This window comes from Rousettus aegyptiacus, unplaced genomic scaffold (assembly GCF_014176215.1).
Source record: "Rousettus aegyptiacus isolate mRouAeg1 unplaced genomic scaffold, mRouAeg1.p scaffold_m13_p_8, whole genome shotgun sequence".
Lineage (NCBI taxonomy): Eukaryota > Metazoa > Chordata > Mammalia > Chiroptera > Pteropodidae > Rousettus > Rousettus aegyptiacus.
In genome coordinates this window covers 21,702,413-21,716,329 of record NW_023416311.1, presented here as the reverse complement: position 1 = coordinate 21,716,329, position 13,917 = coordinate 21,702,413, and the positions used below count along the sequence as shown (strand labels likewise).

Sequence of the window (13,917 nt, the reverse complement as noted above, 5' to 3'; positions counted from 1 at the left end):
GTTCCTGGCCCCCTCTCTACTTCCAAAAGCACTCTAGGCTGTGTGCTTTTGAGCCCCTGAGAGTTGCTCTTACTCCCCCTATGGGAAGCAATAACCTCTTGCATCTGCCAGTACCCTGGGTGCCCCCAACCCCAACTTGAGTTTTAAGACCTGGTTTGTATATATTTGTACCAAGATTAACATCTTTCCACTCACCTCTGCCCTTAATTGCTGTAGCTAGGGGAAATGAGGAGTGGAAATTGAAAATAGATTTCTCCAAGGCTAAACCAACAAGAGGATTTTGTAATGTCACAGTCAAGGTTGGGAAAGAGACAGACACTCTTCTAGCATAATAAAGTCCAAAAATTATTATAGCGGAAAGATGTGAATCTTGTATGTAAATCACTGAAGTATGTGAGCAGTGGATTAACGCTTGCAGTATCAGTGATTTGTTGTTTAAAGTAATTCGTTATGATCACAAAGGAACAGAAAGAAAAAGGAAGCTTTCACCCAGAGAGCAGTTTTCCCTCCCTTCTCTCTTCAGACTTTTGTGTTCCAAGTCTCCCTTTCACTCTGAGCAGCAATAAAATGAATGGGTTCTCTAATACTGATGCAGTGCTGGGACACCCTAACCAAGGGAATAGCTCCAACCTGGGAAAGGAAGAAACCAAAATGGAGCAGAATGAAGATGAAAAACAGGTCCAAGTTGGAGATTCAGTCAAACAAGAGGACATCCACTTGGAAGGCAACTCCTTACAGGTCTGGGTAGGGAGGACCATGCTTGGTATTATGCAAGGGTTTGAGCTAATTAGTTTAAGGCCACAATACCCATACCTTGGCCCATTGCCACATCAGTATAGGTTCTATCACAGGAACCTGGATTGAAGAACAGACTGAACTTTCTTGAGGTCTTGTGTGTGTGTGTGTGTGTGTGTGTGTGTGTGTGTGTACATATACACATACATGTGAATAGACACTTGCTTGTCAAAGTAAGAGAAGGGACCTGCCCTCTTTGTCCAAGTCAATAATACAGGCACCCAAGAGACCTATAAGATCATTGTCATGGAGATAAAGGAACACCTGGAAGAAGGCACCCAGCCATGAGGGAGTCCAAAGTCTAATGTGGGGTGGCGGGGGTGCAGGGGCAGGGAACCGAAGGGCATTAGCTTTTAAAATATAGTATAGAGAATGCTACATAGAAGTGCAGGATGGTTTGAGGACACAGAGGAAGGGCATTTATGGTTCAGGAAGGCTTCCTAGAAAATGTGATGCCTGTGTTGAGCTCTGAAGGTCAAGTAGAAGTTAACCAAAAGCATGTCCCTGAAATATACTCTCACCCCTGAAGAACAGCTACAAGTCTAAGATAAGGAGACCAGTGTGGGGTCACACACACCTCAGATTGTTACAGCCCCATCTCTTTTCCTCTCGAGGCCCTTTTCACTTACCTGTGTGCCTAGAAGTGGTCCCAAACCTTTCCCTGGACTCGCCAAAGTTGTCCCAGTCCTGAGAGCTGGGTGGTGTACGCAAAGCCAGGGAGCCCCACTCCAGAGCTGACCCCAGTCCAACTCCTTGGAGACCACTGGAGTTGTGCCAGACCCTTGCTAGTCCTCCTGCTCAAGCTGCAGGAGGGAGAAGTATGCTGCGAGCATCCTGGAGCCCAGCCAGTCTTCTCTGGCCAGAAAGGCAGGTGGAGGAGGAGCTGAAGAGAGCCTGGTAAAACCTCCAAAGGAGCAGATTAACTCCTGAGAAGCTGTAGAACCAACGGGCTGATCCACTGCAGAGACCCCCAGCTGGTGGGGGTACATCTCCCTCACTGCATTCCTCTGGATATGCTCCTGGTTAACTTCTGCTTGTTGCTTAAATCTGAGCTAGATTCCTACCAACAACACACTCTGGATATGGTCCTATGCTATAGGACTGGTTGTTGTTTCACTTTAATTTTTTTTAATATAGTTTTTATTGAGGTAAACCTTACACAACCTAAAACTAACCATTTTAAAGTGAAGAATTCAAGGGCATTTAATATACCTACAATGTTGTGCAACCACCACCCTTATCTAGTTGCAACATATTTTCATCACCATGGTAGAAAACTCTATACCTATCAAGCAGTTTACTGCCAGCACCTAACATCCGCAAATTGTGTTCTGTCTATGGATTTACCTATGCTGGATATTTCATGCAAATGGAATCACATAACATGTGATTTTTTGTCTGGTTCTGGTCTCTTTCACTTAGCATAATGTTTTCAAGGATCATCTACATTGTTAAACGAATCAGTACTTCATTCCTTTTTATGACCAAATAGTATTCCACTGTATTTATTTGTTTATCCATTAATCTGTCGATGGACATTTGTGATGGTTCTATCCTTTGATTATTGTGAATAGTGTTGCTATAAACATTTGAGTATAAGTATTTGAGTAAATGTTTTCAATTCTTTGGGATATAAATCTAAGAATGGAATTACTGGGGTCATATGGTAATTCTATGTTTAATTTTTTGAGGAATTGTCACAGTGTTTTACACAGTGGCTGAACTGTTTTACATTTCCACCAGCTATGTATAAGAGTTCAATTTCTCCACATTCTAAATGCTTATTAAATATATAATTTTCCAGTATTACTCCTGTTCTGTAGGTTATCTTTTCATTTGCTTGATAATGTTCTTTGATGCACAAATGTTTTAAATTTTGATAAAGTCCAATTTATCTGTTTTTTCTTTTGTTGCTTGTACTTTTTATCATATCTAAGAATTCATTACCAAATTTGAGGTCATAAATATTTATCCCTATGTTGTCAAAAATCACTGGCCATAGATGTATAAGCTTTTTCTGGATTCTCAATTATATTCCATTGATATAGCTGTCTATCTTGTGCCAGTAACACACTGTTTTGATTAGTATAGTTTTATAATAAGTTGTAAAATATCTCTTCTTAACACTTGAATCAGTGTTCCTTTTCCTAACGGGATACCTCATAAGTATTCCTTACTCTTAAATGTCTTTTGAAACTGTGGATTCTGGCTCTAATTCTGAAGTCAGAGTAAGAGGAAGGAGGGGTAAGAAGGAGAGCCATAAGAGGCAGTGTAAGAATTTCCTCCTTCAGTTCTCCATGAAAAGGAGGGGACATAGTGCAGTAAAAAGAACACAGGCATGTGTGGGTTTCAACCCCAACTTTGAAGTCTACTGTGCAGTTTCGGGCAACTTATCCTCTCTGGACCTGAGTTTTGTCATGTGGGAAGTGGGCTGTTGTGAGAATTTTGCATGTGCAATTATGTACATAAAGCATCTGGCCCAGAGTTTCTGCTCTGTAAATAACACAAAATGGATTGGGAAAATGATCATGGAAACTTGGCATATCCTGACTACTCCAAGATCTGATATACCTATTCTAGGAGAGTGTGTATCGAGGGTGTATCTTTTGACTGTTTTTAGTTAGTCATAGGCACACCCTGAGTCAGGCCAGGCAGAAGAAGAGACCACATTAGTCTTTTAAATGTCCTTACTTCCTTTGCTGTAAATGAGCCCCTTGATTGATTAATTAATTAATTTTTAAGTGTTATATGGAATATCATAATGATGAGTAAGGCTTTCTGGAAGTCCACACACAATGTTGTTGTCAGAAGCTTGATAAGCAGGGAAGGCAAATTCTTATCCAGAATGAAGGTCTATTTCAGTTATAACCAATCACTGTTCCCTTCCTGATGGATGGGGTGCAATATATCATTCATCATCCCACACTTCTATTAAAGAAGCAGAAAAGATAGAGCTGATAGGGTTTTCTAATTGTGCCCCAGAATTTCTTTTGTGTAAAACATCTCTAGATGTTCAGGGAAATCCTTAAATGGAGACAGATATATTGAACTGGACCTCCTTAGAAAAGAGAGCCCATTAAGAGCCTAGAAATCTTCAGGGCTGCAGGATGACTGGCCTGAGCCAAGTGCTGCCAGAGGGGTTGCTAACAATAGGGGGTGTTTATCCCTGAGCTTCTCTAAGGATATATGCCCACCCTATTGCTGGGCACAGGCTAGATCTGCTCTGCTTCTGGAGGCTTCATATTTCTGCATCACCTTTGCCAAAGTGGAGCCCATGTGGTCTCTGCCTCTGTGGGTCACTTGCTTCCAAACTGAAGTTTATTCAAGGAGCACATGGCAGGCAGAGCCACAGTCACATGCCTGCCTCAATCTGCAGGGGTGGCTGGGGAAGCTTATTTCAGACCTTTGCCTTGGGAAGGTTCTGACACATCATGGAAGGAATTCTCCCAACACAAGTTGGTGGTCAAAGGAGCTAAATGTTAACAAGAATGACGGTTGGACACCACTTGAGGTGTCATAATGAGGTTCTATTTGGTCTTGGTAAACAGGATACTGCTTTTCTCTTCCCAATCCCATTATAAGGAAGACAGGGAAAATGAGCCAGTAGAAAGACAGGACATGACATCTTCCCTAGCCCTGTCAACCATAATCACAGAAACCTTCCCACCTGCTATCTGAGCCTTACGTTTGCTAGGCAATACATACTTGTTGAATGAATGAACAGATAACACAATGGGAAGATCTTATTCACCTGGGGATTGAGTCCTATGACCCTACATGTTCCTGAGCTGTAGTCTTCTTACTCTAACCTGCCCCCAACCACTGGCTAGACCTAAAAGATGGAGCTTTTGCCTTGTTTTCAGCTCCCTATTGGAATTTGAGTCCCTGCAGCTTGAACACCCTTGCTACCCCTTTCACAGGGGCTGGACCAAATGCCTATATCCCTGTATGTTAGCCAGCTATTAGCTCAAGTCCTGCTTTCAACAGATTTACATTCAGCAACATATGAATAGGGGTGCTGGTACTGGTCTAACTTTGATATTACCTGCTGTGGGGAATCCTGTCTGTCCCATCTGGTGGCCCCAACCAAACCCCATGCACCCATGCTTAGCTGAGTCAACTCTCCTGCCCATCATTCAAAGCTGCTGAGGTCCCAGGATGCCCATGTGAGTTGAAACACTCTCTCCTAATCCTCAAAGTAACATTTCCAACTGTCTCGGGAGCTCCCCAGCTTCCTCTCAGACAAGCATCCTAAATCTCAAACCGAAAAAGTGGCTTCATGCTTTTCAGTTCCAACACTTATTCTTTCATGGGGATTTTCAGTTGAAAAATCAGCATCAAAGTATGACTTTCAAAAAGTTAATGCATTTCTAGAATGAATGCACATTAAAGATTTATTCCACTTAATAAGAGAATCAGAGGGTTGGGTTGATTCAAAGCACTTAAGGAACTTGTTATTTATAGGTTTCTAAAGGAAAAATGTTAGAATATAGTTGTTAAGTTAGACACAAAACTTGTTAATGTTCTGATACCACAATAAAAACTATAACCTTTGGAATTATCCTTTCTACCAGACAGAGATCAATTGCATCTGCACCAGAAAAAAAATCAAGTTAACATGATTTATTATTGATAAATAATGTCAAACAAAGGTATATTTCCCTATAATTAAATATTGCTTAGAGGGTTTGTTCAACAATCTCTCTGTGCAACATTGAAAGATGTTGTCCTTTCTTTGCCTTATTTCCAAGATTTAGATGTTTTTCTTAATTCTGTGGAGGGTTGTGAAGGTCTCCCTAAAACCTGAGAAAGCCAGACTTTTAGGGAAATGTCTTCAACCATGGACCTGCAGTGTTTAAAATCCTGCAGTGACACCTGATTGTTCGCAACTCTTGGACAGGGCACACATAGCCCTGCAGGCACCAAGTCCTTCCCCAGCCCTTCTCTAGATACGTCTGCATGTGAACCCAACATCCTGGCCCATGCAGACCCCTGAACACACTGACCTCTTCCATCCTTGACTTTGCCCAAGCCTCATTATGTCCTGAATCTGAGACACCCTTTCTCCACTTGTTCATCTGGATGACTCCTGTGCTAATTTCATGACATGCTTTAAGGAGTACTTACTTCAGAAATCCTTCATGGACTTTCCCAATCCTGGAGTTTCAAACTGGCCCAGTTCAGCATTTACAGTGGTCACTATCACAACACTACCAATTATCAGGTTTTTAATGTATGCCAGTCTCTGTCTTAATTCACTTATTGATTTTATCTAATTTAAACTTTTCAAAAAATGTTGAAAAAATGATTTTATTCCATTCTCCATATAAAGATCATACTATACACTATGCTCGATTTACTTATAAAACACAAAATTTAATTATTTTTAATGGCTCCTTTAATTATAAAGTTATAAGATGCATCTGGGGAAGTTTCTTTTGCTTCTATAAAAATGTTAAAGGGCTTAAAATTCAGCAAAATTCAAGGGAGTATGGTGCACAGGTGCACACTATGCATCATGCATGTATCTCACTCAAGTATAATTATCACAGATGTGGATGTGTCTCTATCTGCTCTTTGACATGGGTGAGAGTTGGACAAAGGTCTGTAGGAGTAGACAATTGCAGAGAACAGTATGAAAAAAGAAAAGATGAGTATGTTCCAGAGGAGGACCAAAAGAGGAGGTTTTAAGATTTGACACATATAAAAAGACTGGAGGAGAAGCTACTTCTGAGCTTTGAGACAAGGAGAGAAAGCCCTACAGTGAAGGATAATCAAATAGAGAACTGTCTGGAGAGAAGTTTGAGCCTGAGTTCAAAAATGAGCACCTTGGAAACTGCTGGTGTTTAGAAGCTCACAAAGACTTACCTTTCCTTTCCTCCAGGATTCCAGCTGATAAGAGAACACAGAGTGGGTGGCCAAATAGAAATCAAAGAATCATCCTTATTAATGGCCTACATTGTACCAGTTAACACCACCCCCCCCCCAAAAAAAGAGCTCTCTGCTGAACTATGTTAGAGCTTGTGCCTTGGACCAGATCCTGGTGGGTCTCCTCTTACCCTACCAGCTTCATGGAGGACCACAGGCCTTCCTCACATATGCAGTTTTTCTTGAAATTGGCTGTCCTGACTCAGGTGTGCTTACCCATGGGAGCAGGAGCTGGAGCTGAGGAGAGCCCATGGACTCTCCTACCCACTCACAAGGCAGATAGATGTGGTGCACTCTTTTTTCCTTCTGAAGCACAGTGACTCAACCCTGGTGACGTGAATCAAGGACTGTTGGGTTTTGTAAGTCTATCAGCCACTCTTCACCCATGCGAAGAACCAAGTGGCAACAATGGATGTGGAGGCTTTCACTCTTCTTCCAGGATACAGACCAGAGAATGTCTCCACTTTGGAAACACAGAAAAAGAAACATCACCCTTTACCTTTTACCAAAAAGAATCATCATAGCTTCTCTAACTTTAAGACACACTTGCTGAGTACACATGGTCCCAGCCCTCCTGAGGCTTAGATATCTGATACAATCTTATCTGTGAATTTTCTTAACAGAAGCAAGAAAGTAGAGTATAAAGCTTTTTTATCATTTAACTCACATTTTGTTTATAAGATTTTCTCACAGCTTAAGTCTGATGTCATATAAAGTGTAAGGAATCAGGCCCAGGAAAGTTGAATCTTGAGGAAGAGACTGTCTATTAAAGTGGCTCGATAACAACAAAAAAAACAAATGATCCAATCAAAAAATGGGCTGAAGATCTAAAGAGGCACTTCTCCCTAGAGGACATTCAAATGGTCAACAAATATTTGAAAAAAATGCTCAACATCAATAGCTATTAGGGAAACGCAAGTCAAAACTACTATAAGATGCCATCTCACACCTGTTAGAATAGCTATAATCAACAGGACAAGTAATAAATGTTGGAGACGATGCAGAGGAAAAGGAACCCTCATACACTGCTAGTGGGACTGCAGATTAATACAGCCACTATGGAAAACAGTATGGAGGTTCCTCAAAAAAGTAGGAATTGATCTACCATATGATCCAGCAATCCTTCTTCTGGGTATTTACCCCAAAGACTTGAAACCCCATATTCAAAGAGATATTTGCACACCTATGTTCATAGCAGCCCTATTCACAGTGGCCAGGACATAGAAGCAACCAAAGTGTCCATGATAGATGATTAGCTACAGAAGCTGTGGTACATATGTACAATGGAATATTACTCAGCCATAAGAAGATATGAAATACTGCCATTGCAACAACATAGATGGACCTTGAGATAATCATGCTAAGTGAAATAAGCCAGACAGAAAAGTTTGAAAATCACATTATATCACTTATATGTGGGATATAAACCTAAAAGTAACACATGAGCAGGACAAACAAACAGAGACTCATGGACATAGACTATAGACTAGTGGTTACCAGAGGACTATAGAGTAATGGTTAGTAGTGGGATGGGGGATGAGGAGGGAGGTCAACAGGGTAAAGGGGGTCAAATATAGGGGGTAGGAGGAGAGTAAAGTGGGTAAAAGAGATCAAATATACAATAGCTGAAGAAAGCTGGACTTTGGGTGATAAACACACAATAGAATATACAGGTGTCAAATGATAATGTACATCTGAAAATTATATAATTGTATTAACCAATGTTACCTCAATAAACTTAATAAAATAATAAAAATAAAGTGGCTGAATCCCATCAAGCTGGCTCACCTGCAGTAACTGCAGAACTAAATAGCTTCTTGGCTGTTTGCCTCAAAAGGGCCTCTTGAAAGAATCTTTATTTGATATTCCTGAAAAACTGGAAAGAACAACAAGAAATGGGAGAGGGAACAGGGCAACAGAATGTACCACCAGAGTTAAGTATTTGTATGAGGATGGGAGGCCCAATATGATAGGGAGGTGCCCTATTCAGGGCCAGATTTACACTGCAACCCCAACTTGGAGCCCCCTGACTGGACAGAGATGGCTACATATGCTGGCTTCCTAATGGTAGAATGTGGCTGCATTCCTTGCAAGGACCCCACACAGACCCTTCCCCAGCATTCCTCCATTCTGGAGCTACTAGAACATGTACCCCAATATTCGTTGTTCACTTAAAATATCAGAAGCTCACACATACCTGACCTTTGAAAGAGACCAGACCTCCTAGCTCCTAGCCAAGGATCTCTGTACAGCCCAGTGAAGAAACAGACAACTCTCTTTAGGGTCTCTGCTTTTTTAGACAAAAGAATTGCAGGTAAAGGTTGAAGAGGTTAGAAACTGAAGAAAGATTGAAAAAGAGACCAAGACTGTTCCCTACCAACAGAGAAGGACCTTCCATATTGGCAGGGTGCACTAGAATCCTCCAAAAATTGTTTATCTACAGTGCAAATTTCTGCATAGATCTAACATCCAAGAGCCCTTGAGAACTTGGGAGTCTGGCAGGTAGAAGACTTCTAGAATACACAATATGACCACAATTACGCAACACTAAAACCAAACCAAATCTGTGCAGACAAAAGGATTGGAGCAGAAAATACAACAAAATGTTATAAGGAAAAGTTCTACACTACAACAACTACAGAATCAGTCATACTTGGTTTTTAATCTCAGCTCTGGCACTTACTGGCAAACAGCAGAAATACCAGACAAAAAAGAGACATGTAGAGTTTTGCCAGCTTTTCTGCTGCCCTTTAGAAGTTGAACTACATTTGTCCCCAAGAATGTAAACCAATAGCTTATGAAATTTAGAAATGAGAATGACCTTACAGTTCTAAGCCTTGATTCACCATTTGAAATTCAATTTACTGACATACTCAAGGTTAGAAGTAACTCAGGGAGTGATCTTGGTCAATTCAGCTATCAGAGCCAGATGAGACGCCAAATCTCCTAATTCCCAGCCAAAGATGCTTCCTCTAAAGACGGATTTTGTTTTTGTCCCAAATTGCTGAGATTATTGGTTCCAGAGAGTACCACCTTCTTGGAAGTACTTACTGCAGGAGCTGTTGTGCGAATTAGAAAAAGGCAGATCTTGGATGCAAGTTGAGTGAGAATTGGAAGCAAAGCCTTGCCATCTGTGTAATCCTGGAGCAATTGTTTCTCACAGCCACAGGCTCTTTTAGATCCCTAGTTAATGCCAGCATGGCTGGAGGGCACCATGCCAACCTCCAGGTCAGCACCTATGGTTTCAGTAGTGGGACTGGTGATTAGAATAAGAACACTGACTCTATCTTCACTTGGTCATTATCTGTGAATAGAGACAACAAATGAGCCCCTTATGGCCCCATGGCAATGACCAGAATGTAGACTGGGTGTCCAGCATCAGAACAGTCATGTTTCTATATGGTTCTCTGCTGGCATATGCTGTCTAGGATATATAAGCAATTGCATGTTCAGTCAGCTCCATCACAGATGACTAACCCATTTTTAGAGACTAAACCAGGGGGATAACAAGATGGTTGTAAAAATTTAGCTGAACATTATTCTTTTTTACAGCTTTGAGAATTAATTTACATACCATACAATTCACCCATTTAAAATATACAATTCAATGATTTTTAGTATATTCACAAAAGTTTGCACCAATCACCCCCACCTAATTTTAGAGTATTTTTTATTAGTCCCTAAAAGAAACTCTTCATCCCTCAGCTGTCAACCCCCATTACTCCCTTATTTCCAGCCCTGGGCTACTGATTCATTTTCTGTCTTTATAGATGTGCCTATTTTGGACATTTCATAGAAATGGAGTCTTAATATGCGATCCTTTGTGATTGGCCTCTTTCATTTAGTATAATGTTTTCAAGGATCATCCATGCTGTTAATTAATTCTTCTTTTCATAGTTCTTACAGCATCTTTTCTAGATCTTGCAGTTCTTTCTGGGCCATCCTCAAACATTTTGGTTACTACTGGAAATCTGGATAAAAACAAATTCTATTTATTCAAGCTTTTAGTGAGTAGGTGTCATAGTATTATTACAAAGGTGCCATTGTATTATTACCAAGATAGGGTAAATCAATTTGACTATCTATAGCAACAGCACTGGATACTTTGCCTTCAGGAATGTTTAGCAGCGTTCTATAGGTGTAGTTTTCTAGTTACATATAAATCTATGGTTTATTGCAAAAAGAATTATCTCCAAAATAACAGAGCCATGAAACAGGAAAACCTATTTCAACAGATGTATTTTCATGTATCTCAGGATGCGCTATACTGCCCTCTGCTGAGTAGTATGCCAGGAAGACCAAAAAATCAGAAGTATGTGAAGAGACACGAAAGGGACAGAAGACTTGTCTGACAAGCTCAACTTTATTTGTTCATTATTCAAAGAGCACTTAAAGGGCATCGACGTTGTGTCAGGCACGGTGCTGGTAGTAATGCAAACATGGGCAAGTTTCCTCTCCTCCAGGAACTCCTTGATTAGAGGAGAAGTTCTTTCAGTCATGTGCTGGGACTCCTGTTCAAAACAAGCTCCCTAACTTCAGGAATTTGCTGGAACTGAACACTGTCCAGAACATTTGTCTCTGGTACCATGTCAAAGTCAACCCAAAGAAAGGTGATAAAATATAAAAATAGCATAGAATGTTAGAACTAAAAAACTGGAGTGTAATTCCAGTCTAAACTTTCAAAGTTATTTGTAACAAATCACCCTAAAATCAAGTGAATTAAAACAATAATAGTAATTTATTATCTCCCATAATTTCCATGGGTTAGAAATTCAGGAGTGGCTCAGTTGGGTGGTTCTGGCTCAGGGTTTCTTGTAAAGTTGTAGTCAAATGTCAACTAGGTCTGAAATTATCTGAAAGCTTGACTAGAGCTGGATAATCTGCTCCTCAGATGGCCCACTCACATAGTTAGCAAGTTGATGCTGAAAGATTGTTCCTTTCCACATGTATCTCCCATAGGACTGTTAGAGTGTCTTTACCACATAATGGCTAGCTTCTTCCAGAATGAATAATGCAAGAGACCCAGGTGTAAACCGCAATGCCGTCTATGATCTGGTCTTAGCAGTCACTTAACATGACTTCTACCATAGTCTATCAGTCACACAGCCAGCCCCAACTCAATATGGAAGGAACCTATAAAAGGGCATGAATACCAAGAGGCAAGAATCACTGAGAGCCATCTTGGAGGCTGCCACATTACTATTCAGTTTTTCTTTGACTTTCCATACTGAAGGTCAAAGTCCAAACTCCTAGATGTTATTTGAATCCCCTCTTTAAACCTAAGCCAGGTTTTCATCCAACTTCTTGAATTCTTGTGGGCAGGAGTTAAAGGTTGTCCAACTCTGACCGCTCTGTCCTCAGATAGCACTGACCCTTAGCTCCTTTGCAGGTTGAGTCAGTTCCTCCTCCATTACTTAAAAGTAATGACCACGTTTCTCCAATAAACATTGATTGAGACTGGGTCTGTATAGCTGCTGAGGATACAGCAGTGAAAAAGATACTGTCTTTGCCTCCAAATTCTCATTTTGGTTTAGCTTTCTCACTCTATTTCAGCAGGCCAATGTCACACCTTACAATCAGTCTCTTCTTTTTTCTTCTGACTCTGATAATGGCAGAGTAGCTTGTATCAGACAAAAACCACCTACTGATGACAATCATAGATTATGGACAAAATATTAAAACACCTGTACAGTGTCCTTAGCGAGTAACTAAAGCAGAAATTGGAGGTGTATAAGAGTTGGAAGAATGGAAGTAAACTCTGTGAGATTCACATTTAACCAGGTTTCTCTTAAAGGCACTTTCCAATTTGCCTGGAGCATGAGGAGTGAAGTTCAAGCAAAAAAAAGAGTAGTTTTATTAAGCTGAAGACTCAGAGATGAGAGTTTTGAGCTGCTAGAGAAGTTTGCAATTGAGAGGTAGGGGAAATATGAAAAATAAGGGGGCCATAATATCTATATATAAACACTTGCTCAAGTCCCTATTGACTTGGAAAATGCATATGAACAGGGAAAGATTCTAATGAACCAGAGGGGAAAAAAAATAACTATAAGGTAGAAAACGCTGAGCAGAAATTTCAATAGAAAGACAGGTTTTAGAGTTCAAGTCTCTCCAAATTAGAGGAGCTTTGACAAAACTCTAAAGATCCATGCCACAGAATTAGGAAGTACATCCTAGGACTATGAGCTATACCCTAAGACTAAGGGCAAAATTGAAATAGTCCTACTCCAACAAAGCCTAAAATCAAGCCTCCACAAAATCCAGGTGATCGTCCAGCAGACCTGGTAGATCAGCTAGAACAAAACTCAACAATCTTCAAATAAAAGTACTAGAATTCAGATTCTCTTCAATGTGTCATTATACAATTTTTTTTTTAAATTCCTATACATCTAAAGAAATAGGAAGATGTGGTAACAAGTCAAGATTTAAGAAAAGAATCAATAGAGAAAATCCACTTTTAAAATTTAGGAGGAAAGTACTTTAAAATAAGTGATAAATATGTTAATGGATTTTAAGAGAAAAATAGATATACTGGATGAAGAGATAGAGAGTCTCAGAAAATATATGGAAACCCTAAAAAGGTTCCAAGTAGAAACCCTAGAACAAAAAAATACAATCTATAAAATTAAAAATATATCCATATCATGAGATTAACAGATCAACTGAGGAAGAGAGAAAGATCATTGATTTAAAAACAAATAAATAGAATTATTCAAAATTAATCAGAGTTGAGTGTTAAAGAATATATGAATAGAACTTCAAAATAAAATAATACCAAATATAACTATTATATCAAATATCTTAATATATGTGTAATTGGAGCCTCAGAAATAAGAAACAGAATAAGGAACTTAAAAAACGGAAGACTTCAAGTCAAGATGGCAGGAGAGGTAAACACTGTGCTTACCTCCTCCCATGACCACATCAAAATTACAGGAAAATTACCCTTGACGACCACCCAATAACTACCTGAACAGAAGTCATATAACTAAGAATTTTTTTTAAAGCCACATTTAGACTGGTAGGAAGGATGGAGATCCAGAACAGGCAAATTTCACATGCACTGTGCAGAGATTAAGATTCGGGAATGATATCTTGGCTATGAAGGATCTCCTGAGGAGAAAGGGGCTCATCCCCATCCCAGGCTTCCCAGCCCAGGACTCCAGTGCAAAAAAGAGAAGTTCCAATAACATCTGA

General features: G+C 40.0%; 1 protein-coding gene across 2 annotated transcripts in view; it reads right to left on the bottom strand.

Moving 5' to 3' along the window:
* The window catches only part of CALN1 (calneuron 1), a 520,980-nt gene extending 519,375 nt beyond the window's left edge, over window positions 1-1,605 (bottom strand). For both annotated transcript variants that reach the window (XM_016138511.2, XM_016138512.2), the window contains exon 1: window positions 1,425-1,605. The gene's annotated coding sequence lies outside the window, so the exon portion shown is untranslated. The remainder of the gene's footprint in view (window positions 1-1,424) is intronic.
* Between the last annotated feature and the right edge of the window lie 12,312 nt (window positions 1,606-13,917).